The sequence below is a fragment of the Petaurus breviceps genome, unplaced genomic scaffold, assembly GCF_028583685.1.
Source record: "Petaurus breviceps papuanus isolate PSGF00001 unplaced genomic scaffold, PetGlider_PUasm1.0 208, whole genome shotgun sequence".
NCBI lineage: Eukaryota > Metazoa > Chordata > Mammalia > Diprotodontia > Petauridae > Petaurus > Petaurus breviceps.
Window position 1 is genome coordinate 4,135,627 of NW_027185852.1, and position 26,821 is coordinate 4,162,447.

The window sequence follows — 26,821 nt, forward strand, 5'->3', positions numbered from 1 at the left end:
AATCCAAGCAAGAGACACAACCAATGCAAAGATGCTGAAATGGGCATTGGAAAGCCATGCACGATGAAGAACAGAGTAACTTACAAAAGGGTAGGATAGAAGAGAAGCTTACAAAACTTGCAGAGTAACAATGTTGAGTAAGTTTATTTGGCTGGATTGCATCATGCAGAAGGCAGAGTAATGTCCCATGAGCCCAGGGCCAGCTTGTGAAGCTAAACAGAGGAGTTTGGAATAGAGAAGTGACATAGTGAGATACATGACTAAGGAAAATCACTTTGGCAGCAGTGAGTATGAAGACTTGACTAGAATGGGGTGGGGATTCAGGTAAAGAAACTAGAATAGGGACAAACTTGCAGAAGAAAGACCAATTAGGAGAATATCACAATAATAAAGGTGAGAAGTAATGAGGTCCTGATCTAAGATGGTAGCTCTGTGGAAATAGAAGGGATCTGGTATGAAAAAATATTGTGGAGGTAGAAACGGGAATTGCTGACTAGATGTGAAGGAGAGGAAGAATCAAGGATGATTCAAAGTTACAAACATGGGAGACCGGTAGACTAGTGATGCCTTCAATAAGTATTTGGAAGAGAGTAGGGTATAGAGGAAATGATACTGAGTGTCATTTTAAACACATTGAGTAAGAGGTGTCTCTGGAACACCCAGTTTGAAATGTCCAGAAGGTAACTGGTATGAGAGTGGGAAGTGCAGGAGAGAGACTGGGTCTAGATATGGAGCTTTCTAAGTCATCAGCATCAACATGTCAATTAAACCCGTGGGAGTTGGTGCCATCAATAGAAAGACACCATGGAGAGAAAGGGGCATTGGAGAGCCTTAAGGGAATGCCGACAGTTAGGGAAAATGGTGTCGATGGTGAGACAGATGAGAGAAGGAGCAAGAAAGAGTGTATCCAGAAGCATATGGCCAGTCATGTCACATACAGCGGAGAGGTGAAGAAAGCCATTGCAATTGAGTGAAGTTGGAAGCTAGATTAGTTCGGTTGAGGCATGTGGTTGTTCAGTCATTTTTCAGTCGTGTCTAAGGGCTTTTCTTGGAAGATGTACTAGAGTGGTTTTCCATTTCCTTCTCCAGAAAGTGATTTGACCAGGCTAATAAGGAGCTAGTAAGTGTCTGAGACCAGATTTGAACTCATGAAGTTGAGTTTTCTTGACTTCAAGCCCGGCATTCTACCCACTGTGCTACCTGAATGTCCCAGTTGAGGTGTAAGGGGAATCGAAAAGGTCATGGCAAGGAGAGGCAGCTATTCTCCAAGTCGGAGCTAAGAAGAGATATTTAGATAGCTTGAGAGAGTGATAGGACCTTGGAGACCTAGGTGGGGAGCCTGAAGCCTCAAGGCCACATGTGCCCCTCTAGGTCATCAAGTACAGCCCTTTGACTAAATCCAAACAAATTATTTTTTTGAAGTTTGGATTTAGTCAAAGGATGCGCTTGAAGACCTAGAGGGACACATGTGACCTGGAAGCCACCGGTTCCCCACCCTTGCCCTTTACTCTGGAAACTTTACTCTGGATCTTTTAATATTTGGGGGGAACTTGTGCTATCCTTATGTCACCAGCTTGGCTCTCTCAGCCTCCAGAACACAATAAGAAGCCCTACACATTGGAAGGGGTGGGCACTCTTGGGTCTTGAAGGCTATGCCATTGGGATACAAATTCTCACTAGAGAGATATCAGTAACAGAACTGACAGCAGACTGTCTCCAAATTGGTCCAGAAAGAACCTTCATTCCCAGAAGAATAACCAGATGATTATTTGTTTTTGGCTACGGAGCCCTGTGAAGCAAGTTTAACACATAAAATAGATAAAATTGGCTGCTTCTCTTTGTAACTGAAGAGGGAAAATCTTTCCTCGTTTGTTTCTGTGAAATAGGGTGATAAGCATTCCCTAAGCCCATCTAAGCTGGTAAAAGGTTGAGAGGGAGCTGCCTGACTGCTAAACCAGTGATTTCTGGAGCCTGCACCAAATTTGAGAGTGAGAACAGACCTTCGAGATCATCTTTTTTGATACCTTCCTTTTTCTGTATGAGAAAATAAAAACCAAAAAGGCAAAATGACTTGTCCAAGGTCACACAGCACTTGTGTAGACAAGCCAAGTCATATTTTGAAGTGGATAGGGCACTGAATTTGGAATCAGGAAGACCTGAGTTCCAATCCTACCTCTGACACTTACCTTCTGGGCGATGCTGAGCCAGTTCTTTTCTTCTCTGGGCTTATATTTCCTCATCTGTAAAGTAAATGTGCTGGAATTGATGCCCTCCATATCCCTCCCAGCTTTAATTTATGATTCAATGAATGCAGGCTTTCTGCCTTCCTAAACCATTGTGCTTCCCAATCCATGACACTGAGGTAATAAAGAAACACCATGATAGTTAAATGGCTCTGGGGTCCTGGGGTGAGCTTGAAACAGCCTGAACTGGTGCAGGTGAGGCTATTGTTAAATTTTCAAAAGATCATTTATAGCACAGAAATTGGCAAAAGCTACAAATCAGATTTTGATTCATTGTTTTCTTGATTGAATAAAAAAAGATGGAGAAAATGTTAATAAAGCAGATTAATCTTAAAACTCATGTCCACATTTTCCAGAATCCATTGTTAAACACTTGCCGGTTCCTCCTTGCATCTGCCAAGGGATTTGTAAATTGTTGTTGCATTGGCACTTTCAATAAATAGTTGAAACCTTTGCACCCACCTTTCAGAAGAATGTTTGTAAAAGCTTAAATAAAATATGTGGAACTGAAAGCAAATCCAATTGTGTTCCAATACATTTATCTATCTATAATATATATGGACTACATATGTGTATATATAGACATAAGTGTATATAAACATATAATAAAGTGCACACATGTAGGTATATCAATATATATGTGTATGTATGCAGATTTTCATGAAACCCCAACTCCTCTATTCGGTTTGCCTTAAAACACATCAGTTGCTTTCTTCTTCATAATAGACTTATTGGAATGTTCCTTTGCCAAAGATCATGCTTGTTTGGCTTTTGGTCATATTGCTATAGTTTTATTGCTATTTCATATCATAGATCTGGACCTAGAAGAGCCCCTTGAGATTCTTCTAGATCTGCTCACTCGTTTTACAGATGAAGAAATTAAGGCTCATAGTTAGTCACTCACCTAAGCTCACAAAGAGAGTGGTGGTATTTGAGTGTATGCAAACAAAACACAATCCTGTTAAAAAACTGAACAAAAGTTAAAATCTAACATGAAGACCCATACTGGTTTAAAATGTCCATATTTAGGAGAGATGTACTGAAATTCCAATCACAGACTTGTCCCTATGTCACTCACCCCACTCTGCTTTGCTGAGCTCTCCTAACTAGTCAATGGAACTTGAGATCTAAGTATTCTTTTTAAGTCATGTTTTTTTTTTTAATTTTTAGCCTAGAACATTAAAGAAATCAATTCTGATGAAATGAATTATACCCAATTTCTCTTTTTGAAAATGGTTGTGTGTGGCATCCCTTTCTCCATCTGTTTTTGATGCTTCTAAATAACATAAAATCATTGCCCCTCTCAAGAGATGCAGCTCTGAGGAAGAACCCATCTTGCCAATTGTAGGCCTCAGTAACTTCCCAGGAAAAGCATTGGGAGCTGTGTCCTAGGAACTGGAAGAAAGGATCTTAGGCCCAGTCAAGTTTGATCACAACACCTAGAGTAGGGAGATAACTGCTAATTTTTAGTGATGGCATACAAGGTGACATTTGCAGAGTGCTCTAAAATTTGCAAAGCATTTTGTGTTCATCTTTTCCTTTGAGCCTCTCAACAAGCCGATGAGGTATCCTTTACCTCCTTTGAAATACGAGGTAGCTCAGAGAGTTTTAAGTGATTCCCCCAGGTCTCACCCCGAGTAAGTGTCAGACGGCCTCTGGGCCGCCAAATCCAGTCCTCTCTTCCTTATGCCCTCCTGCCTCTCAGGGTCAGGGTTTTAAGAATCTGATTTTGCCCTTGATGAATGTTTCATGTTGTCAGTCTGTGACCATCGCCGGTATTTTCAAAGCAGAAGACCCTTCTTATCCACATTGCATGATTGTTGATTGTCTCATGGGTGTTTGTCTCTTATGCGTGATTAATATCCAAAATGTTCTTTCTTTTTTGTCTTTCTTTCCTTTTCCCTTTTTGTAGAAGTCATTGAGCCTCCTACCTCTAGGCCTGTCACAAGTCCAGGTCAGTATCCACATACATTCACAAAGTATGTCTGGGTACTTCTCCTCATCTGACAAGATGTCCCCATTGTCACAGCAATAGGCAGAGTGCAAGAGAGGGGCCATATTGTGGAGTGCCATGAGAATGTCAGGCCTCTGTCCTTGTGGGTTTGTCCTGATGGGCCCTGCTGGGAGGGTTGATGATCTCAGGCTAACATCTCACCCTCTACTCTCTACGAAGTCTACAGTAAATCTATGCCACATCAGGCAACACAAGCAAAGTGATTAGCTTCTGCAATATCCTTGCAAACCAAGCTGGAGAGAATTTACTGGTTTTCTGTGTTGCTATCAAAAAACTATTTACTTTGACCCGATGTTACATTATTGTAAAATCATTATGAAACAGGAAGGCATTTAGAGTTTCTAAAAGGAACAATAGCTGGGGGAAAGCCTATACTTCCCCTCGGTATGTTATCATGGTGGATATTGGCTCTCTTGAAGCTGTCAAGTACTTATTTCAGCTGCTGTGCTTTATTTTCAGATGCTTTCTAATTCAGCCTCAAATACTCATTCTGGAAAGACAGGCTATTGCTGTAAGAACATTTAAAGAGTCTTTTTTTTTTAACTGTGAATGTTTTTTTTTGTCCTTACGTGATATAAATAAAACCAAGATAAAAGCTGTTGATATTAGAAACACCTCTGATCTTGTTGTGCTAGGATTTGGCAGTGCATTTGGGATGTTGACTATTTAAAGCCCCAAAATAAAATGAAAAAATGCTGAAGCTACTTAGCTTAGTAAAAAGTTTGGAAGGATTTCTATTAACTGCTGAGCCAAGACTTTGTAAATGAGATTCACCAAAAAAAAAGAGTGGGCAAAAGTGCCTGGGTTCATCATCCATTCCTAGTGCTAATACACAATTTTACTATAAGCTAGGATTTATCAATTCAATTCAATTCAAAAAGGACCTATTAGACATTGCTGTACTGTGGTAGGTGACAGGAATACAAAGACCATTTTTTTTAAATCAAAATCTCCATCAAGGAGCTCCCATTCCATGGGAATTGAGAGGAACTCAATATGTATACAGAAAAATCAATACAAATTATATACAAAGTAAATTCAAAGCCATTTAAATGTGGCAAGGGGGAAAGAAAAAGGAAGAGAGATCATTAGGAAAAGCCTCCTGGAGCTGAACTTAAAAGTCTGTTGGGGAAACTAAAAGGTAGAAGGCAGGAAGGAGAATGTGCCAGGTGGGGTATAGGCTGTTCAAAAGCAAGGGAGCCAGAAATTGAATGTCGTATACAAGAAATAATAAATAGAGCAATTTTTCTGGAAAATAAGTTTATGGTAGATATACATCTGAAGTCTGTCTAGAACTAGAGAATTTAGAATTAAGAAACTGCATTAACTAGAATCAATCAAATATATGTTTTTAAATAAAGTGTTTCTACTTTAACTATGTCACTTGAGTCACCCAGTTTTACATATTTTTTGGCTTTTTGGAGGGAGAGGGCATGGAAATTGGGGTTAAGTGACTTGCCCAAAGTCACATGGCTAGTAAGTGTTAAGTGTCTGAGGCCAGATTTGAACTCGGGTCCTCCTGACTTCAGAGCTGGTGCTCTATTCACTGTGCCACATTATTTTTTTAAAGATTGTACAGAAATGACCTAGAATTCTGAATCATTTCTAGAATAATTGACTGTAGACAATCCTAGAGCAATGTGAAGGGAGAACTGGGAACATCATTAAAACCAGCTCCATTTTGAAGATGAGACTCTAGGTCAAATGGGAAATCAAAGAACCTCAACCTGTTGAGCACTGGAGTGTGATGTTTGGTCATTGAGATCCATGATTCATTCAGGCCTGTTATCTCTGATTACCCTGAAGGAGGTTTTGACAAATCATAAAATGTCTGGACTCCAGTTTCGCTATTGAAAATAAAGCAAATACACACTTACAACATACTGAACTCCCTCTTGTAATATAGAGAGTGAATAATTTGTTTAAAAGTCATCTTCAGTCATTGCCCCAATTTTTCTTCTCTTTTAAGTGTGATTTTGAAGCGTCTGAGTGTTTGACTTAAGTCTTGTAAGAAATTGATTCAAATGAATTTATATTCACTATAAATTCCAAATGTTATAAAAAGGGAAGGAAATTGGCACCTGTTATAGTGGAAGTCTATTCTGAACATGGCAGCAAAGCTACCCTAAACTGAAGGGCAAGGAGGTCCTTTTTTCAGTAGATCCCCTATAACAATGGACTTTTTCATTACTTAGGGGTCCTTCCAATGGAGTTCAAATGCTTTAAATGAAAAAAATACACCATTGTGCAACATTCTCTTAGTCTGGACAAAAAAAAGTATCTTACCTTGAAGTAAAACAAAGGTCAGACAATCTGTTTATAGGAAGGATCCTCTACTAAATATTTTGTTGTTGCTGTTCAGTTATTTTGCAGTTATGCCCAACTCTTTATGACATTATTTGTAGTTTTTCTGGCAAACATACTGGAGCGTTTTGCCATTTTCTTCTCCAGCTTATTATACAGATAAGGAAACTAAGTCAGATAGGGTTAAGTGACTTGCTCAGGGTCACACAGGTAGTAAGTTTCTGAGACCAGATTTGAACTGAGAGAGGAGTCTTCTTAATTCCAGGCCCACAGCTCTATCTACTGCACCACCTACCTACCCCATGACCTCTTAGGTATTCTTGTACATTAACATTTCAGGCATTTGAAATGGTGGGTCTTTTTTTTGGGGGGGGGAGTTATTTTCTGTAGTACTACCATCAATGGGGTAGGATAATCTAGGCTTTTTGAAAGATAACAATCAGGCCATTTGTTGCCTCTATGTGATCAGAGAAAGATTACAAAATGGTTCCAGATGGATCTCATAGAGCCTAACATTGTGGCTGAAGAGTTAGGGCAGAGATAAAGTGGGTACCTTCATGGAAAGATAAGAAACACGGAAGAGAGACAGGTGGAATTTATTCAGATAATTTATGGCCATAAATTCTGAAGAAATGAGTACACTGAGTCCATAACTTAGATTTTTTAAACATTCCTGACAAGTCAGAATCTGTTTCAATTGGCAGGAAGGAAAATTGAATTATTAACATCATTATTCAAGAAAAGGCTGTGCAGTATAGCAAGTAGTGAGATTAAAAGAAAACTCTGCTTTGATCAGCTCCAGAGTCTCAGAGTTTGAAAGGTAAGAGGCATTTTTCAATCTGAATGAAGTATACAGGGCATTTGAAAATTTAAATCATTGCTACTGCTCTTTCTCTTCTCCAATCCTCTCAGTAATGACCACCATATTTGAAAATGACTTCAATCATGACAGCGATACTGGCTAAATCTTATTTTCTTCCCCTCAGCAAGAAAAAAGGTGATATCTTTTATTATGCAGCATACTTCAGTTGATTTTAGTGTTAATATTGGTCCAGCATTAGAAAAGAATGTCCAATAATTTAGGGCAGAGTTATAAGTTAAGAGAATAACAGTCCAATAGCCCCAAATATAAGGCATTAGCTTTGCCATAGCTTGTCAAACTATAGAATTTCACATATTGTATAATATGAATGTGATCCCCACCAAAATGACATTTTTGTTCCATCAAATTCATTGATATAACCTCAAGATTTAAGGGAGCAGCCTGGTGCTGGAGAAAAGATAGCATGTCGATTCAAATCCCAGCCATGGTTTGGACCTCAGTATCACCACTTGTGACCTGTGTGACATTGGGCAAATCTGTCATTATTCCTCAGTTTCTTCTTAAAATGAAGTCTTTGGATTAGATTGCCTTTAATGGATTTGCCAATTCTTAAGCTGGTGCTGTCACTCCTCCTGCATCTATCTGTACAATACAAAAACCATTGTATACCAATAGGTCATTTGTGTTGCATAGTCTTATAAAAACTATTAAATAAAGAAAAGCTAATTTAATTCAGCAAGAATTTATGTTTAGGACCTGCTATGTGCAAGATATTCTATTGGGGCTAGGGATACAAAACCACAAAAAGAAAAAAAAACAGTCCCAAGCCTTCAAGGAGCTGACATTCAATGGAAGGAATAAAACATAAAAGTAGTTAAGGAAGGGGTGGCTTGGGTGGTGTGGTGAATAGAGCACCAGGCCTGAAGTCAGGAGGACCTGAGTTCACATCCAGCCTCAGATACTTAACATTTACTAGCCATGTCACCTTGGGCAAGTCACTTAACCCCAATTGCCCTGCCCTCGCCCCTCCAAAAAAAAAAAGCCAAAAAAAGTAGTTAAGTCGAAAGTATATACAAAGTAGTAGCAATTTCAAAAGAAGATCAGTTATTCAATTAACAGAAATGTATTATGCCTATTACTATGCCTATACTTATTTACTATGCCAATTACTAATGCCTATTAAATGGCAGGTACTATGCTAGGTATATGGGATACAGAAACTAATCAGAAAATAGTACCTCATCTTCAAGGTTTACAATCTAGCTGCCAAGATATACAAGCATTGGAATACACGAAGCATATTAATGAAGCTACAATTTAGTTGGTAGAGGTGAAAGAGTTAGGCAACTGTATGGATTAAGAAAAGTCTTATATAGAAGGTGGCAGGTAAACTATACTTTGAAACACAGATTTCTCTATGGACTACATAAACAGACTTAAAGTACCAGCACTTTCTAATTCACCATAAAAAAGCCACTTCTCATTTATCTTCTTAATCCTGGAAATCATCATTCATTGGTCCATGACAATTGTAACTTGAAAATAATTCCATTTTTTAATGCATGCCATTGTGGCTCAGAGTAAATGATTCTTCCCTCCAGTTTTTAGAAAACTGGAAGCAGTCTCTTGTATTGTTGACTTTCATTTCAGGAAATGGAATTTCTTGAAGGTCATAGAGATGGAGTTGATGAATTGGAGAGTGACATTAATGATTACAATTCTTGAGGCTTTATGAAGCTTTTTAGATTTCCAGGACTTTAAAATTATGTTAGGTCTTCACAAAACTAATGTCTCCGTTGCAGAGCTGAGGAAATTGGGAAAAAAAAGAAGTGAATAAGTAACATGCCCAAAGGTCATACTGAAACTTGAAGGACAATGTTACGGTGAGAATCATGCAGGCATTTCACAGCTGTACCTCGCTTTAAGTAATGAGTGCTTTCCTAAAGAGTTGAACATAAATTGCAGTATTGGTGAAATGGACCTTAATTAGTCCAACATTTAGTTGAGGAAGAATTTCCTCTACAGTGTACCTGACAAGTGGACATTTTGGCTTTGTTTGACTCTATCCAATGAGGCAAAAGCCAGTAGTAGCTCCACAGTCGGCCCTCTCAAAATGTCTGAAACAGAAGTCATTTAAAGCAAATATGGTATGAATTCTGTTGTCAAGTGAATAAACTCTGCCAAATTGCTCCATTTTGTAAACTCCTATTTTTATTCTTTGGGCTTTCATGAAGTAGAAGGTGTGTGGATTTTGCTTAGCCTGGCAAACTAAACTGCCTTTCTGTCTCTGAAAAATCTTAGGCAAAAATCACAATAGTTTAATCTCCTACTGCAGGCATGACCCCTGCCATAGAAAGTTTATGATTGTAAACATTGATCTGTGAGCTGAGAGATGAGATCCTGCGAAACAAACAGCATTTTTATGGCATTAATTTGAAATTTATTTTAAGGTTCGAAGTTTTTTGTTAAAAAAAAAAAACTTCAAACAATCAAGCTCACATTATTCTCTGATTGTGAGATTATAACTGTTTTGAAAGTTCAGAATATATTTCAGAATCCTAATTAATATGCTCACATATAATGAATTCAGATATTAATTATAATTATCCATAATTAGTTGATTAATTTTCCAGATAAAAGCATAGCAAAAACTATGATGCAATTTGGGATATTAAGTTCTTTATAAGAAAATTTTTAAAAGAATTCTCTCTGCTCTACATTTTAGTATTTATTCAGTCCATGATTTCTCAACACAACTTCTGCTCTGCCTCAAAATTCATGTTTTCCTTACTGATTTTAGCAGACTGGCTACACTAGTTCAGAATATATCACTACTCCTAACTCAGGAGCACAGTGAAGCAGTAAGGCATGATTGAGATAGTCGCCAGAACGCTGTAGGATTCAGATTAGGGATTATAACTGTACACCTGCATCATCATCACCAATATTTATCACATATTCATTTGTTCTGTACAATGACATCCTGGGTATATAAAGACTGACAAAGACAAAAGTCCCAGGCTTTAGTCCCAAGGGAATGATCTAATGCTTGTAGTAAGGACTGTCTCATGGTATGAAGGCTCCAGTCATACTTTAAGGGATGTCTCGCTCTCCTGGATCAATGTTCAGATCAGGATTATGTGGGAACTTTGTTCTGTGGCACCTAGATTCTGTCATCTATGACATAATAATCACATAGTTTGCACATTACAAAGAATGAGTTCATTTATTGAACTTTCAAATAAAATCAAGATCTAATGGAAAATAATGCATGTGCTTATAAGCAAATCCCCCAGAGGTCATTATTCCAGGAGCAGTTAGTCCCCCAGCTGATGTGGCCCCTCATTCTGAGCCTTTCATGGTCATTATTCATTGATATTACCTGACACAGTTCCTCCAGAGGTCAACAAGCAATCATTCATTGCTTCCCTTGATGTTTATTCTAAGCCTTTACAAAGGGTACGGAATACTTCTCCCAACCAGACCTTTCTCTCATGGTTTCTCCTTGCCATGCAGTGCCCCCCTTCCTATAGATGGTGGAAAGTAGGGGGAAAAGCAGATAAGATCCAACCTCTTTTGATACTTTCAGTCAGAGGTAGCTCCATCAAAGGTCAATCTCATGGCTATGAATTCAGAGATATTAAACTTTATATTACACCTTTATTTTTAGATAACACCTGGCTGTTAACATGAAGTGCCAAACTAGGCACCCCACTCTGAATCTCTCATTTATAAAAAGCCTGGGACACTTTGCCCCTCACAACTACCTAATGGATCTTTAATTCCCAATATCAGATTGACTCCACAATCTGATGTACTCTCTTCTTCCACAGGTGATAGCTCAATAGCTACCCCCATTATTAGTCCCCCACCCACTCACTTAGATGTCCCTTTAATAACCCACAGCTGCTTCCCTCCACATCCAGGGTAAGGAAATAAGACTGATAGGATGAAATATGGGTGATGGGGTCAAGCATTCCTCCAATGTTTTCACATACATTGGTAACAAAAAAAGCTTTTGTTTGTTTTTACCTTTTCTTCATTGGAGATCATTGGATATATCCACAGTATGCAGGAACTATATCCACTCTGCCCCAAATCAGTTAATGCAGTATCTTATGATAGTGCAAATATCTCAGTGTTATGTAGAGCAATAAGCCATTGAGTGAATTGTTCCATTTAATTAATTTAATCAACATACATTTATTGAGTAAATTTACAAAGTATCAAATACCATATTGTGGGACAAGAGGCATTAGCAGTTGTAGAGTGATGAGTAAAGTCTTCAAACTGTTGAGTGGAAGTGAAATCCCACAGTCATGCTCACTGTCTACTGTCTTCACCACAACAGGGAAGTTATTTTATTTTTCCATCATCTTACGACCAACTGTAGCTTTTCCAGACCTTTTCTTCTCTCCATCGGCTTCTCACATGATGTTTCCTTCTCGGTCTCAGTTGAGAACCTTGCCTCTTGTGGTACTAAGAAAATTGAGGCCATTTGATGTGGGCTCATTTGTATCTGCTTCTCTTTCTCTCGAAACTCCTTGACATCATCCCTCACTCTCTCTGAAAATCAGATGGTCCTTCTTCTTGCCAAGGCCAATTCATACGTCTAATCAAACTGAAATCCCAATTATCCCCTCAGTCTCTTGAATCTTTAGTCTCTATTCATGTCTTCTTTCAACATGCCGATCTCCCTAATTCTTGAAAAAAATATTTTCCAAGTCCTGCCATAACCTCAAGCTACCATCCTATAGCTTTTCTACCTTGCTCAGTCATACTCTTAGATTAACTATACTTGTTTCAGATTCCTCTCCAACCCCTTGTAGTTTGTCTACCAACCTCATCTTTCAACTGAAATTTCGCTCTCTGAAGTTACCAATGAGATCTTAATTATCAAACATGATCATCTTTTTTTTTTACTTCTCTGATACATTTGATATAATCAACCACCTTCTTCTCATTCACACTTTCTCATTGTTGGGTTTTGTAACAAGATTCTTTCCCCATTCTCTTCCTTTTTTGACCTCTCCTGAGGCTCTTGGATGGGATCATTATCCATCTTATAGTCCCTAACTATGAGTTTTCCCCAAGACTCCTACTTTTCTCTCTAAACTTGCTCTTGGAAATATTATTGGCTTCCTTGGATTTAATTATGATCTCTATTGAGATGACTCATAGAAGTAGAAACCCATGCCCAGTCTCTTCTCTGAGTTTCAATCCTGTATTCTGGAAGACTTTTGGACATTTAGAATTGGATGACCTGTAGGAATATCAACCTCACCGTGTCAAAAAGAGAACGCATTATCTTGTCCCCCAAACCCATATCTCTTTCTAACCCCCCTACTTTTTGTAGAGAAAATCCTCAACCTTCTCATTGCTTGGATTTTTAACTTTGGGGTTTTCCTTGTCTGCTCATCCTACAAAATTTAATCAGTTGTAAAATCTTGACATTTCTACCTCCACAGTACATCTTGCATCTGACTCTTCTCTCTAATCAGACAGCTACCAGCTTAGTTCAGGACCTCCTCACCTCTTTCTTACTTTATTGGTATGGCCATCCAATTAGTCTCCTTGCCCCAAGCCTTTCCCCATTTGAGTCCTTACTTCATAGTGCTATCAAAAGGATTTTTCTGAAGTGCAGATCTGACCATGTTCGACCTTCAGTCAAAAAGCTCCAGTGGCTTAATATTACCCCTAGAATTAAATAAAAAAAACTCCTCTGCTTGGTTTTTAGAGTCTTTCACAAACTTGTGCCAACCTATCATTCTAGCCTCATTGTAGATTACTCCACCTCTTGCATCCTGAAGATCAGTCAACCTGGCCTTCTATCAGTTCTTGAACATGACATCCCATTGTCTGTCCATGGCTGGGATACACTTGTAGCAGCAAGCACCCCAACATACCCAGGCTGACTGCCAACACAGGTTCTTAGATCTGCTTTTATTTTTTTTTATTTTTTTTCCTTTTGGAGGGCAATTGGGGTTAAATAACTTGCCCAAGGTTACACAGAAGATCTGCTTTTCTAAAGGAAAGCAACTAAAAATGGATTAACAATCTTGCTTTAATCAATCAAACATATCATTTACCTAGTTCAGGGGAAAAAGTCAGCACCCCAAACTTCAGAGTATACAGAGGTTACAAGCAGAAGTTACAAGAAGACAGAGAAACAAACATATCAAACAGACAGACCTCCCACTGTCCAACCATTACATCCATACCTAGTCAGTTACCAGAGAGGGAAGCATCAACATCTGGGTTTTCAAAGCCAGGGGGTTCTCAATGGTTGCCCAGAGTTTCATCTGGTCAAATCACAGAACACTTCTCAAAGTGAGTCCCCAAAACAAAGCCTCACATCAGGGCTTATATAGCCTTCTCCTGCCTCAGAGAATGTAACAACCCTCTTGACCCACTGGCCAATCACAAAGTATCTCCTGAAAAACAAGCCTCCTCCCACAGGCTCCAGGTGCACTTAAGCCTATCAAAGGGCCTGGGGCAGGGAAGATCTTACACAATACAGTCTTAGAAAGATGGCAACAACATAAATTTACATTCCCATTACAATACGCCTTCCTTACCTTCACCTCAGAAAACCCCACTTTTTCTTCCCAACATAGACCAACATCTTCATAAAGCCTTTCTTGATTTCTACCCTGCTCTTAGGGCCTTCCCTTCCTAGCTCTCTTTTATGTAATGACTTTGCCTTTATTTGTATTTATTCCCTTCTATTTGTTCTGCATTCACGCAGGTGCCTGTTGTCTGCTTTGTTATAATGCGGGCTCTTTGTGAGTCGGGATTAGTCATTCATCAGATTTGTATGCCCAGCCCCTACCACTGTACCTGGCACATTGGAGGCACCTATTCGATAATTGTTGATTGAGTATATAAAGTAACAAGGGAGGTAAACTTCAAGGAAACTAAATAATTAGTCAAGGTAAGGAGGGAGCCTAGTACCTTCCCCACAGAGAGGGCAGTCAGTGAACAGCAGTGGTGATGAGAAATGAAATGTCCTTTGTGAGGAGCAGTAAGAAGGCCTGTCTGACTGGTCTGACAAGGTCCTGGAAGAAAGCAATGTGTAAAGATTCTGGAAAGGTGGCCTGAAGTTGGGTTGTGAAGGTCTTTAAATACTCAACAGATTTGGATGTTATTATTTGATCAGAGAGGCAATTAGGAACCACGGGGCCTTATTAGAACAGATATCGACCTAGTCAGACTTGTCCTTTAGGAATATTGGCCTGGAAGTTCTGTGGAGAGGTGAGCCTTGAGGCAGGGATACTAAACATGAGTCTGTTGAGATAGACCCTAGGAGAAGAGGTGGCCTGAGGAGACATTCTCTTCTTCAACCAGATATCTTAGGTCAGACTGTACATATGTGCACACTGGGAACATATAGATAAATATTTAGTAAGCCAACACACACGCTATTGGCATGGCACACAAGCAAAAGGGTACATTGAAAAGTTTAAGGACTGGGGATAAAATGAAAATATGCATTTTAATAGATTGGACTGTGAAGCAATTAATTAGCCAGGCAAGACTTCACAGATGACGTTCAATTTCTATCCACCTTGAAACTTGCCTTCTTATTTTAGTTCTATATTAAATGCGTTTTGGGTGTTAAAAAATTTTGGCTGAGAATTAGAAACTAAAATTTGTTATTTGAAATCAGCAGACCACTAGACTTATTTTCTTTAACACATCCAACAGTACATGCATCAGTAAAGTACCTACTATGTGCCAGGCACTTTGCCAATCACTGGATATAAGAGATGAAGATAAATAATCTCTGATCTTATAGATTTTTATGAAATCACTGTTTGAGGGAAAATATGCAAATAGGTGAGTCAATACAAAATGTATTTGAAGTAAATATAAAGTGTTAAGGGATAAACTCATAATGAGAGGGAAAGTGCAGATCTCATAAAGGCAGCGAAAGGTGAGCACAGCACCCAAGGAAGCCACGGATTCTGAGTCAAAGATGAGTGAGGACAATTTCCAAGATGATGCTTGGGGAAAGAGCCCACTGGCCATGGCAGGGCATCTGAAGCTGCTGATTTCTGGGTGAGTTTGAGAAGGATAATACATGGAAAGAAGGAAATCATTCCATCCTTTACAAAAGAAAGGGGAAGTCTCTTTATAATGATTGTGAAGATACAGGCTAAATGCTCTCCACATTCAATCAAAAATGTAAAGCAGAAACCATAGCTATTCTGGACTGGCTGCTGAACAGATCCTACTTAGAGGCCATTCTTTTTACATGGAAATGAGTCTGAAGAGGCATTAAGGCAAGTCCCTGCCCCCATCCCACTTCACACAGGAGAGCCTCCAAGAGAATCCTCAGGACATGCTTCTATTTAAGGAACAAGGAGGTGAATTGGAAGAAATGCAAGTAGTCACTGAGCTAGTTTAATTAGTTGTATTGATCATCATTTATTTATAATAAATCATTTATTTTCCAAAAATGAGCTCTAGGAAGAATGTGTTTTCCCCTGCCCCGTCATCTCTGTCTCCTTACAAAGAGCCCGGGGGACGAGGGAAGGCTGACTAGCGCTTGGCTTTCTCCTTTTGTCGCCTTGTTATGACAAATCTGTTTCTTTCCCAAGATGGAATATCTCCTTTCCTTTCCTGCAATTGTACTGGCCCAGGAGGATAAAAGGATAAGATATTTAAGTTTAGAAGAGCTTAAAATCCATACAGTCCAGCCCTCTCTTTTTGTAGATAAGGAAATAGGCAAAAGAAGTCATGCCACTTGCCCACAGTGCTATGGGTGGTCAGTGTCTGAGCTCTGCCCAGAACTCAGGGCCTCTTACCCAAAATCCCGAGGACCTTCTTTTTAACTGTTCTGCTTCAGATGCATTGCCTTGTCCTCCTGTCTTTCTCAAGAAGCTAATGGGCATGTTGAGGTTGTTATTAATAATTTTGGATATTTCAACAGTATTTTGCAACTAACGCTGAATTTTAGAGAAAATTTGTTTATTGTAATAAGTATGAGAAAACTTTTTATAGTTTTATTATTTTTTAAAATTTTTTAACACCCAAAATGCATTTAATATAGAACTAAAATAAGAAGGCAGGTTTCAAGGTGGATAGAAATTGATCATCTATAAATATAAATATTATAGCAAACTATATTTAGTTAGGCATCCTACCAGAGTAGGGGAAGGTATAATGAGCTGAGCTATAGAAATTGTCTGATAAATATCATGGAAATAGGAGTATAAAAAATTCTAATGTAATAGATAAATTCTCAGTTGACCCTCTACCATGGTCAATTAGATCTAGGATCTATACAGGAAAGAGTCAGAGATATGAGTAAAGCTTGAAATGTTTAAAGTAATGGCTTTCAGTCTAGTAAGTGATTAGGCTTTCAATAATATATGTGCTAGATGGTTCCCCCTTGTTTGTGGACGTAGAGTTCTATGAGAGAATTCAAATAGATGAAGGGGAAGTATTTATTTGTTTGTTTGTAAAGTTACAATAGGTAGGAATGTTTTAAGTTACTTTCAGTTCAGAATGTGGAATTTCAACCAGGGTGACAAATTTTTGCAGCGCATATTTCGGGATAGAGGAGCTTTCCAAGTCCTTCATAAATAATAACAATAAGTAACCATCTATCTTGCCTGCACATATGGTCTATCCTCGGCAAGGGGACCCTTGGCTTTCAAGGACAATTTAACAAACAATCAGTAAGTACACAATATATGCAAAGTGCCAGGCTAGTTCGTGTAGATGCCAAACTGAAAGATGGTGGCTTCGCAGCACCCAAGAGGCTTATAATCTAATGATAAATTTAACATACACAGGTAAGTATAGTGTAAGAATAACTAGAAGATTGGGGGATGCTTTGGGTGGGGTAGAACCTTAGCTACATCTGTAAGAAAGAAACAGAAACCAATTCCAACCTATGATGGTGAGGAGAGAATGTTGTGTTGGGAGGTTTTTTGTTTTGTCTTGTTTTGTTTTGTTTTTTAATATATAAAGGAAAAGAATTAAATGTGCTAAAATAAGGGTTTCTGGGATAACTTAGGGAATCTTTGAAAGACTCATTTGTTTTTAAAGCAATTGGGGTTAAGTAACTTGCCCAAGATTACACAGCCAGGTGTTTCTGGGTGGGTGCTAAGTGTCTGAGCCCAGATTCAATCCCAGGTTATCCCGACTCTGTGGCCAGTGCTCTTGCTCTCTGTGCTACCTGGCCGCTCCTGAAAGACTCATTTTATTGTACAAAGAATGAATGCATCCTACTCAAACAATACTGGTAAGGTTGATTGCAGCCAATTTATGGAAAGTATTAAATGCCAGGCTAAGGACTTTGTATGATATTCTTTGTTCAATAGGAAATCATTGAAGGTTGTTGAGAAAGTGAGTGAAATGGTTAGAATTGTGAGTTGGAAAGACTGGGTGTTGGCAGCTGTTGAAAGATATATGGGAGAGGAATGAAACCAGAGTTTATCTTCCAGGAGTGTTCATTCAGTTGTCCCAGGGCAACCATATTTAAAATATGACCCAAGTTGTTCATAGAATTTTCTTTGTTGATAAAGGAAAACTTCACTCTGATCTTGAAGCATTTGAGTGAAGGAATTTGGCATCTTTAAACCAAACATCAGAAATAGAATTTTAATTTTTGTTTGTTGAAAAAAATTAATACTAATATTTCTATAAAATCAGTGTGCCCTAGTGAATGGATACTTGGGATTGGAATCAGATGGTCTTGGGTTCAAATTCTCCCTCTGTCACTTGTTATCTGTATCATCTTGAGCAAATAATGAACCTCAAGTAAGTGCCTAATGCTCATCTATTAGTATATATAGGGATTACAAGCTGCTTCAGAGAAAGGAGTTTCTATGCTGAGGGTTCATCACAATGACAAAAATCACAACAGTCACATATTCCTATATTGATATAACTAGGAAAAAGTGATTTGAATGACTTCAGAAGTAAAATTGCAAGTATGGGGGAAGTTAAAGGAAACAAGTGGGTAGATATGATAATTCAGAAAGTATAAGCAAGTCTCTCAAGCTTCCTGAGTCACAATTTCCTTGTACATAAAATGAGAAGGTTGCAAGATATGGTCCCTAACTCCCCTTTCACCTCTGAGCCTATATTCCTGTGATACGCCCAGTCTTGACGTTGGACATTTCCAATCATTACTGCAGTGCAAGAACCTTTTTGGCCTTCCATCTTCACCTCATGCTTCTTCACAATCCAACAAGAGGTCACGTTTTACAGTAGAAAGATCACTCAATTTGATGGGTGAAGACTAGAGTTCAAATCCCAGTGTAATGTGTTTTGTTCTGGCCCCACTCTCAGAGAAAGACCTGCTGAGTTTCTTCCAAAGGGTTCTAGGGAAAGTTGAGGTATTTGTGGGTTTTTTCTTTTCTCTACAATTGACTCAAGCCTCTGCTGGCTGTATTCTCCTCACTTTAGGTGCCCAGTGGCATGTAACATCTAATACCTTTTATAAGAGAAAATTTGCTTCAACTAAATACCTAAAATAAAATATAAACATTGACTCTACCACCTCAGGGGCATAAGTCCCCTTAAACCACCTTGGTCTCTGGTAATGGTGAAATTAGGTTCATAGTTTCGCTCAGTTCCTACAAAACATTGGTCCCATCAACTTCACATCCAAAGCTAGCATCATTTCTGGTTTCTTCTGGCTTAAACTCCTATGTGTGTGCTCCTCAGGGCACTGCTACTGGGTTGCCATCAACACCCTCAATTCCTGGAATCATCGATCCCTATGGCTCTTGGCTCAGGTCAGAGATTATGCTCCCTGAATCCCAAATGACAGAGAAGGAACAATGAACCCAGGTCAATTACTGAGGGCACATGTGACCTTGGGTATAGAAAGATAGGGCCTGCATGGTTGTCTCCCTACAAGCTGCCAGCAAAAGAGTGCCTCTGTTCCCTCATAAGGCACATCTTCCTGACTGAGACCCTTTTGAAGACACAAATCATTTGGGATACTGAACCAATGGAAAAATGTCGCTTGCCACCACATTTTAGGCCAAGCAGAAAGATCCACATAATTTCAAAGATTTTGTTGGAAATGGCACCCTAGTCTATTCCATTTGGCTAACATGATCTGAACAAACTGACAGGATCTACCCATGACTCTCATTCTCCTAGCTACACTCCTTACCTGCTTTGTGAGCTAGGCAAAGTCACATAAAATTGCCAAGTATCATATTTAAAATGAGAAAGTAAAAGCAGATGATGTGTAAGGAACCTTCTAGCTCTGGAGTGGTGACAAATATACTGGTTCCCCCTTGAAATCAGAGTCATATAAAGCTATGAGAAAGCAGACACTAGATGGCAGCTCTCTGCCATAGTACAGGCAATGATCTTAAAAAGAATTATTCCCACCAACTGGCTGGAGGGGAGGTATCCTCCATCTGCTGGTATTCCTTTTCAGGGGCCTCAGACAAAGCTCTCCAGATCCCAGTCTCTCAGAATAAGATGATCTCTCGGTTGGAAACATTTGTGAGTTGCTAACTAGTCTAATCTATAGCTGTCTGTGAGCTCTCTCCTCCAACCTTCTCTATAAGCAGTCCTCTGCCTTTTGTCTAAATGTCTCCAGTGAGTGAAAACTCAGTGTTCATACCATAGAACACAGCATTTCATCTCTCATCTCCATGGCTCTGGATTGGAAGTCCCCTCATACCTAGAATGAGGAAATTCCTCACTTCTGCCTACATTTCCCTTGATTTTTCTAAGATTCAGCTCCAGGCCCAGCTTCTGCCAAACACCTTTCCCTGCCTCCCATAGCCTCTTATACTTTCCTTTTCAGATTACCTTTCATCTATTTGGCACATATCGTCTGTACACTTAGATATTGACATGGTTTATGCCCGTGTTGCTAGATTATGCTTCTTTAGGTCAGGGCCAATTTTTTACCTTTCTTAGATCTCTGGTGCTAACAAAACAGTACCTAGCACACAGTAGTCACTTAATATGTTGCTATGTTGTCCTTCCTTCATTTTTGAAGGAGACCAAATGGGCTAGCATTCCCCTTTCCAAGGCTGGAAGAGGGTCCTAGTGGCTTTTACAATACATATGTCATCAAGGCATTACCACCTATTCTGTGGCATCTAATCACTTCACATGGTAAATACTTGTTGACTAAGTCATAAACGACTAAGAAATGGATGGTGACATTTTTGACAATGGGAGTTAGAAAGACCTGAGCTTGAGCCTTACCTCAGATACTTGCTAGCTTTGTAAACTTTGGTGAGTTGCTTGATTTCAGCCTCAATTTCTCCATCAGGATATGAAAAATAATAGCGCTTATTTCACTGGGTTGTAAGAAATAAATGGGACAGTATACACAAAGTACACTCAATATATGAAGGCACTCTGCAAATGTAAAATATTATTATTTCTCTGAAATTGCATCTTGAAATTGGAATTTGGAGGACCTGCTTTTGATTCCTGGATTCTAGCTATGAGATGTTGAGCAAGGTCTTTAACCTCTCCAAGATGGTTTCCTCATCTCTGAAATAAGGGTAGTGAAACAGGTGATCTTTGATGATGACCTTTATGTTCCAGATCTGTGATTCTAGGTCCATTCTCCCTCCTCAGCTTCTATGAAGATAATAGAAAAATGATTGTCTACTTTAAGCGCCCTGGACAGAGCACAGAGAGGCCATGGCCATATGAGCTGGGCCACCCGCCTAAGAATGTAGCTTAACAAGTAGGCATAGGTAATCCTGCCTGAAGCTTGGGACCATCCCAAGGGTGGCTAAGTGCCACTCACTGATGTCTTTCCCTTCACCCTAGAAAACTGGAAAAAGCATAAGAGGCTTGAGAAACCTTTTGTGAAATTTCTGTGAGTCCTTTGGGGTACTTCAATATCTACCTACCAATCCTTCCAGATCAGCTAGATAGACAAGGGTGTGACAGGGAATTTCTAGTGGAATATTATGGTGGGGGTGCTCTGGATTTTTTCTTCCAATCATCTTGGTATTATCTGAATTGTTTCCCCTCTCCTCCTCACTAAGCGGAGGGGGAAGCATGGCTTATCCATTGAGTTCTTTGATTCTGTAGGCACTTTAAGGTTTGCAAAATGCTTTCCATACATGATCTCATTTGATTTTTCCCAACTCCGGGGGGTGGAGGGGAGGGAGGATAGGCTGTCATTATCCATTTCTGTATGTGAGGAAACTGAGACTGGAGGAGTTGAAATGACTTGGCCAGGATCACATAGATAGGAATCAAACAGGATTCAAATACACGTTTCTGACTTTTAGTGCAGGACTTCTTCCAGAGCAAACATTCTCTATCCTATGCATCATCTTTTCATGTTCATTTTTAATGGAAGTAGCAGTGTTGAATCACAGAGACAGGATCAGGTTGTCGTGTTCAGCCTCATCACTGCCTCCCGTGTGTGACTGTGTGACTGATAGCATCCCTGTTTGATAGTGCAGGTAGCCACCTGCCATCCCTCTGCTGGAGGACCTCTCCTGAGAAGCCATTCACTCCTTGCAAGGTAGTCAAGTGCATTTTCAGACAGATCCAGGGGTCAGGACATTCTTCCTAATACTGAACTGAAATTTTCCTTTGATGTCTAATGATAAGAACATTTTTCAGAACTTTAAGGATGACAGAGCACATTATTGCAAACCACTCAGACCATGTTCATGACTTCACAAAGGCTTCTTTAGGCCCATCATCCTCAGTTGTTTTTCCTGTGCTTTTTCTTAACTCGCCATTCTGGCTGTCACTTAACATCCAAGGGCCTCAGTTTCCTCATCTATAAAGTGACAGAGTAGCTTAGATGGCCTTTGAGGTCCCTTCCATAGCTTACATCTATGGTCTTATGATCCCCCTCTGGACACACTCCAATCTGTCAAAATCCCTGCCAAAATGGGGCACAATGTATACATAAGCATTGTGATTAAAAAAAGCTCTACTATGGCAGCTAGCCTAGAACTAGACCTCTTCTTCTTTCCAGACCTCCTAGTTGTCTGCTACGAATACCCCCACACACACACACACACACATACACACACGCACACACACACGCACACACACATGCACACACACACGCGCACACACACACGCACACAATTATCAAGTACTACTGTTCACATGTCAGTAGCTCTGCTCTACCTCTCTCAGCCCTTGGTGCAGCTCATAGGTCAGACTTCCCTATTCCTACTATCCATGGTGCTGCTGATGTCCTCCGAGACATCACTGAATCATAGAATCTCAAATTTGATTGTGACCTTGGAGATTCGCTAATACAAGCCAAAGCTAAAGTAATAACCCCCTCTACAACTTAGTCAACAAGTTGCTCACTAGCCTCCACTTCAAAATGTTTAGACACGAGGAACCCACTACCACTTGAGGCCAACCATTCCTCTCAAGAGACTGTCAACTATCCGATGAAATCTATAAATATGCATTATGTTCATAGCATTTTCCTAATCTACAAGTTTAGTAAGCTTTTCAGAAATGGAAATAAGAACATCTAACGTGCTTCTTTCTTAGAGACTCCCCCTTGATTTCTGGCACTCCCTATTGCTTTTATGAACGGATCACAAACAACTCACTTAAACATTTTCTCTCGATTTTACTTTTTCCCAGAGTCAATATTAGACTCACTAGGCTATAATTTCCTGAATCCTTCTCATTTTGGGAAAAATCAGGGCATCTGTTAGTCTCTAGTCTTTAAGTTCACCTCCCATTTTCCATGATGCCTCAAAGAGTATTTCCAGCAGTCCAACAATCATCAACAACTTGGATGCCAATTAAAATAATGGATTAACCTCTGTTCCATTTAATTCCTGTGGCTTGTTTTCCTTATATGCAGCATTCTCAGATCTTTATGTGTTGTTTTCCCCTAAGATCCATTTAGTTTAAGAATATCATAAATAGTTTCTTTCTCAACAGGTGATGTGCAAAACTAGTGTCTCTCCACTGAGCTTTAATGCTTTCACACACAGTAAACTCAATCAAGGCTCTGCAACACTGAAAGTGTTAGGAAAATACCAAGACAATAAAGCAATCAGCTTATTTTTATCAAATGCAGTCTAGTTACCTCATGCAAATCAGTTCTTGTCTTCACTTTTTGGTAATAAAACATTATCTCTAAAATGCTTGCCTCTTGGCATACTTCCAAAGCATTTTGTGGATAAAATTATGGGAAGTATTTCTACATTTGATGTTCTGAGCAGAAAACATATTTTATAATCAGGAAAAATCCATATTAGGTAATTGACAGTTCGTTTTTTAAAAGAGGCAATGCTTTGTTCTATGGAGGGAAAAGATATTTCTTTTGTGAAGGAATAATATTGTTTGGGGGTTGACAACAAAGAGCGATAAAGGGACCTTCATTAAGAAGCTGACTTGCTATTCTCCTGGTGTGACAGTACAAAATCTATTTGCATCTAAAATCCCAGTACTTCCAAATCTTGCTTTCACGTGTTTCCAATAAATTTACCTTGATTTGAGAACATAATTATCCTGTAGGTGTTATTATCAGGACTTCAGATTTGGATGCCTTCCCCAAAACTGCCTCTTTGGGTTGTTTTGTGGGTATATGTATGTGTTTAATTTCATAAAGCCTGAAGTAGAATTTACTGCTACAACATTAAAAATGTAAATGTAAAATAAGATGGATGGGTCTTTATGTAAGCAATCAGGTTTGCTCATTGCCTGGTCATTTATGTGAGTTCCTCGATAGCTGATATTTGTTTGTTAATCAATGGGTTTGATAAAGAAAGAGTTTGACTGATCATTTCATTACCAATGTAGATACTAGTCTCCTGAAAGTAGTTGGATGTTTACAGGGAGCCATTTCTCCTGATAATACAGCTTCCTACATGCAATACAAAAGCAAAGGCTGGGATTGGCAAATCAAATGATTTATTTTACACTACCCAAGCATTTATCTGAAAACTAATAAGTATAAATACTGCTTCAGCTCTAACAAGGTTTTTGAAGTCTATAGAGATGATTTCCCCTTTTAGTAGCCTGAATTATGGGGAAAGTATCAGATTAAAAATACCTCATTATAACACCAAAGCTAGCCATTGGCAGGCATTTTGCTTTCCTGGTTTGGTGAAAGTAAACCCATACACTTCCTAGCTATAAAAGCCAAATGGAACCCTATGCTATAGATCAAGAGAAAGTGATTGAAGCCCTCTGCCTTCCCCTCTGCTCTGTCATACACATGCCTCCAAGGAGGGACCCAGTTAATTTCTCCCTCTGTATCTGTAGGGCATAGCTCAGTACCTTGCAAAATTATGGCGACAAAAATAGGAATGGATGGACCTGAGATATCATCAAGGTAGGGCACTTTCTCCATTGATGAAGAGTAGCAACTTGTATGCAACTGAATGGTTAAGAGGCTGTCTGGGTTAATGAGAGGCCAAGGTTGTTCTCATCTAGCCTTCATTGTTAGAAGGAGGCAATAGCACTTGATGGATAAAGGGTCATCTTTGGAGCCTGGAAGGCACTGGCTCTTTCTATTTCTGACATGTATGAACTGTGTGACTATAAACAAGTATGTCATCACTCAGTGACCAGAGAATTCTTGGAAGTTAAGTTATAGATGAATTGCCCATCTGAGGAAGGAGTCTCTATACTGAGTTCCCTATGCTATTGTGTCACTTAACACTTTAAGTTACAGAGAGTTACATCTCTGTATCAGTGTTGGGGATTTCCATACCGGAACTTTCTATGTACCAGGTGTTGTGCTAAGCTTAATCAGAAATCTCTACCCAAAAAGTTAAGGTGTTTCCCCTTGTATCTAAACCAAGTTTTCCTCCTTCTACATTCCACTAATAATTTTTGGTTTTGCTTCTGTATGCCAGATAGGCCAATGACATCCCATCTTCTACATGATCATTTTTAGGCAGTAGAATATTGGACATCATGCTGGCATTGGAGTCTGAAACACCTGAATGTGAATCATGCCTCAGATTCCTAATAGTTATTCTATCCTTGTCAAGTTACTTAAACTCCCTCAGCCTCAGTCCCCTCATCAGTAAAAGTGGAAATAACAATATTCACCTCATAGGCTTGCCATGGGGATCAAAAAATATTATCTCTAAAGATTTTTGTAAACCATAAAAGGCTATGCAAACTTGCCATTTGAAGATATTCCCATGTAAGTCCAAGTTATTCCTCTGCTATCCTAAGCATTCTTAATTCTTTCTTCTTATGATGAGCTTTAGGTCCTTCCCTGTCCTGCCTTTACTCCTCTGGACACCCCCTGGGTCATGGGATAAATGAGAGAGTTGCCATTTTTCCTTTGTAGGGTCATTGATCTAGACCTGGAAAGCAACTCAGGTGCTATCTAGTTCCACCTCCTCTTTTTACAAATAAGGAAAATGAAGCTCCGGATGTTAAACTGATTTGACCATGGTTGTACAGGTAACAATAGTCAGAGATGGCATTGGAACTCAGGTCCTCTGTTTGCAAAGTCCCTTAACTCCTTAACATGGAGGAAGCTCCCTGTACCTAACTTCCTTTATCAATGTAGGTCAACACCTTTTCTGCAAATTACAGTGTTTAGAGAGTTGCCTACCATGAGCTTAAGTGATACATCAGTGGTCACACAACCAGTATGTCATCAAGGGAATGATTTCAGCCCATGTTTTCCTGGCTCTGTGCCCAACTCTCTATCCACTGTACCAAGTCCCATCTAAACTGTAGTACCCCAAACTGACCACAGTAAACAACATATTATCAATGTTGTCTGACCATGGCAGTACATGACCCTAGCTGCTGTGCCTCTCTCCAGGCAGATCAGCATTAGATTAGGTTTCTTGACTGCCCTACTAAACTGTTGACTCCAGAGGGAAAAAAGCCAATATACTCTGCAGTATACTATGTTGGTCTTTGCATTGATCTCAGGACAATATAAACAGAAGAGGTCTTCTTCCTGTCAGAGAGGAGAGTTGCCTTTGAAGAGAGACATTGTATGAAGTTGACTGCATCCAAGAGACAAAAAAGGGTAGGATCCAAAAGACCTGGCTGGTAGTAGTTCCATGGGCACCCTTGCAACCAGCTACACTACATTGATTCCCTATAATGGAGGAAGGACCTAGAGGTCATCTGTAACTAAAGGGAATGCTCCTATGAAGGAGAGTGAGGATTCACATTGATTAGTATTGGCAGACTCTGTAATCAAGGGCAGATTAGCTTTGGAAATGATGAGCTGTATCCACCGGGTAGAAAGATGGCAGAGAGGAAGACTGGCAAAAGAGAGCAAGTACCAGTACCAAGTGTCTGATCAACAATCACATAGCGAATTTGCAGGAAGGCCCATTCCTGGTTCTTTTCTAGCTCTGCTTTCCCCTGCCTGTTTTGGGGGAATTTGCAGAAATAGAAGGGAGGAATGCATACTGTGCACAGTCTAATTGTATGCCAGGCTATCAGCAAGGCAGCATGAGCTATTCCCACCCACTTTGGAAATGAAATAAACAT

General features: G+C 39.4%; 1 protein-coding gene and 1 non-coding gene across 2 annotated transcripts in view; both read left to right on the top strand.

The window, feature by feature from the left end:
- The window catches only part of LOC138165236 (neuronal growth regulator 1), a 1,124,289-nt gene that overhangs the window by 973,186 nt on the left and 124,282 nt on the right, over positions 1–26,821 (top strand). The window lies entirely within an intron of this gene.
- LOC138165459 (U6atac minor spliceosomal RNA) lies at positions 20,364–20,491 on the top strand. The gene has a single exon (XR_011169364.1). It is a non-coding gene; the product is annotated as a U6atac minor spliceosomal RNA (small nuclear RNA).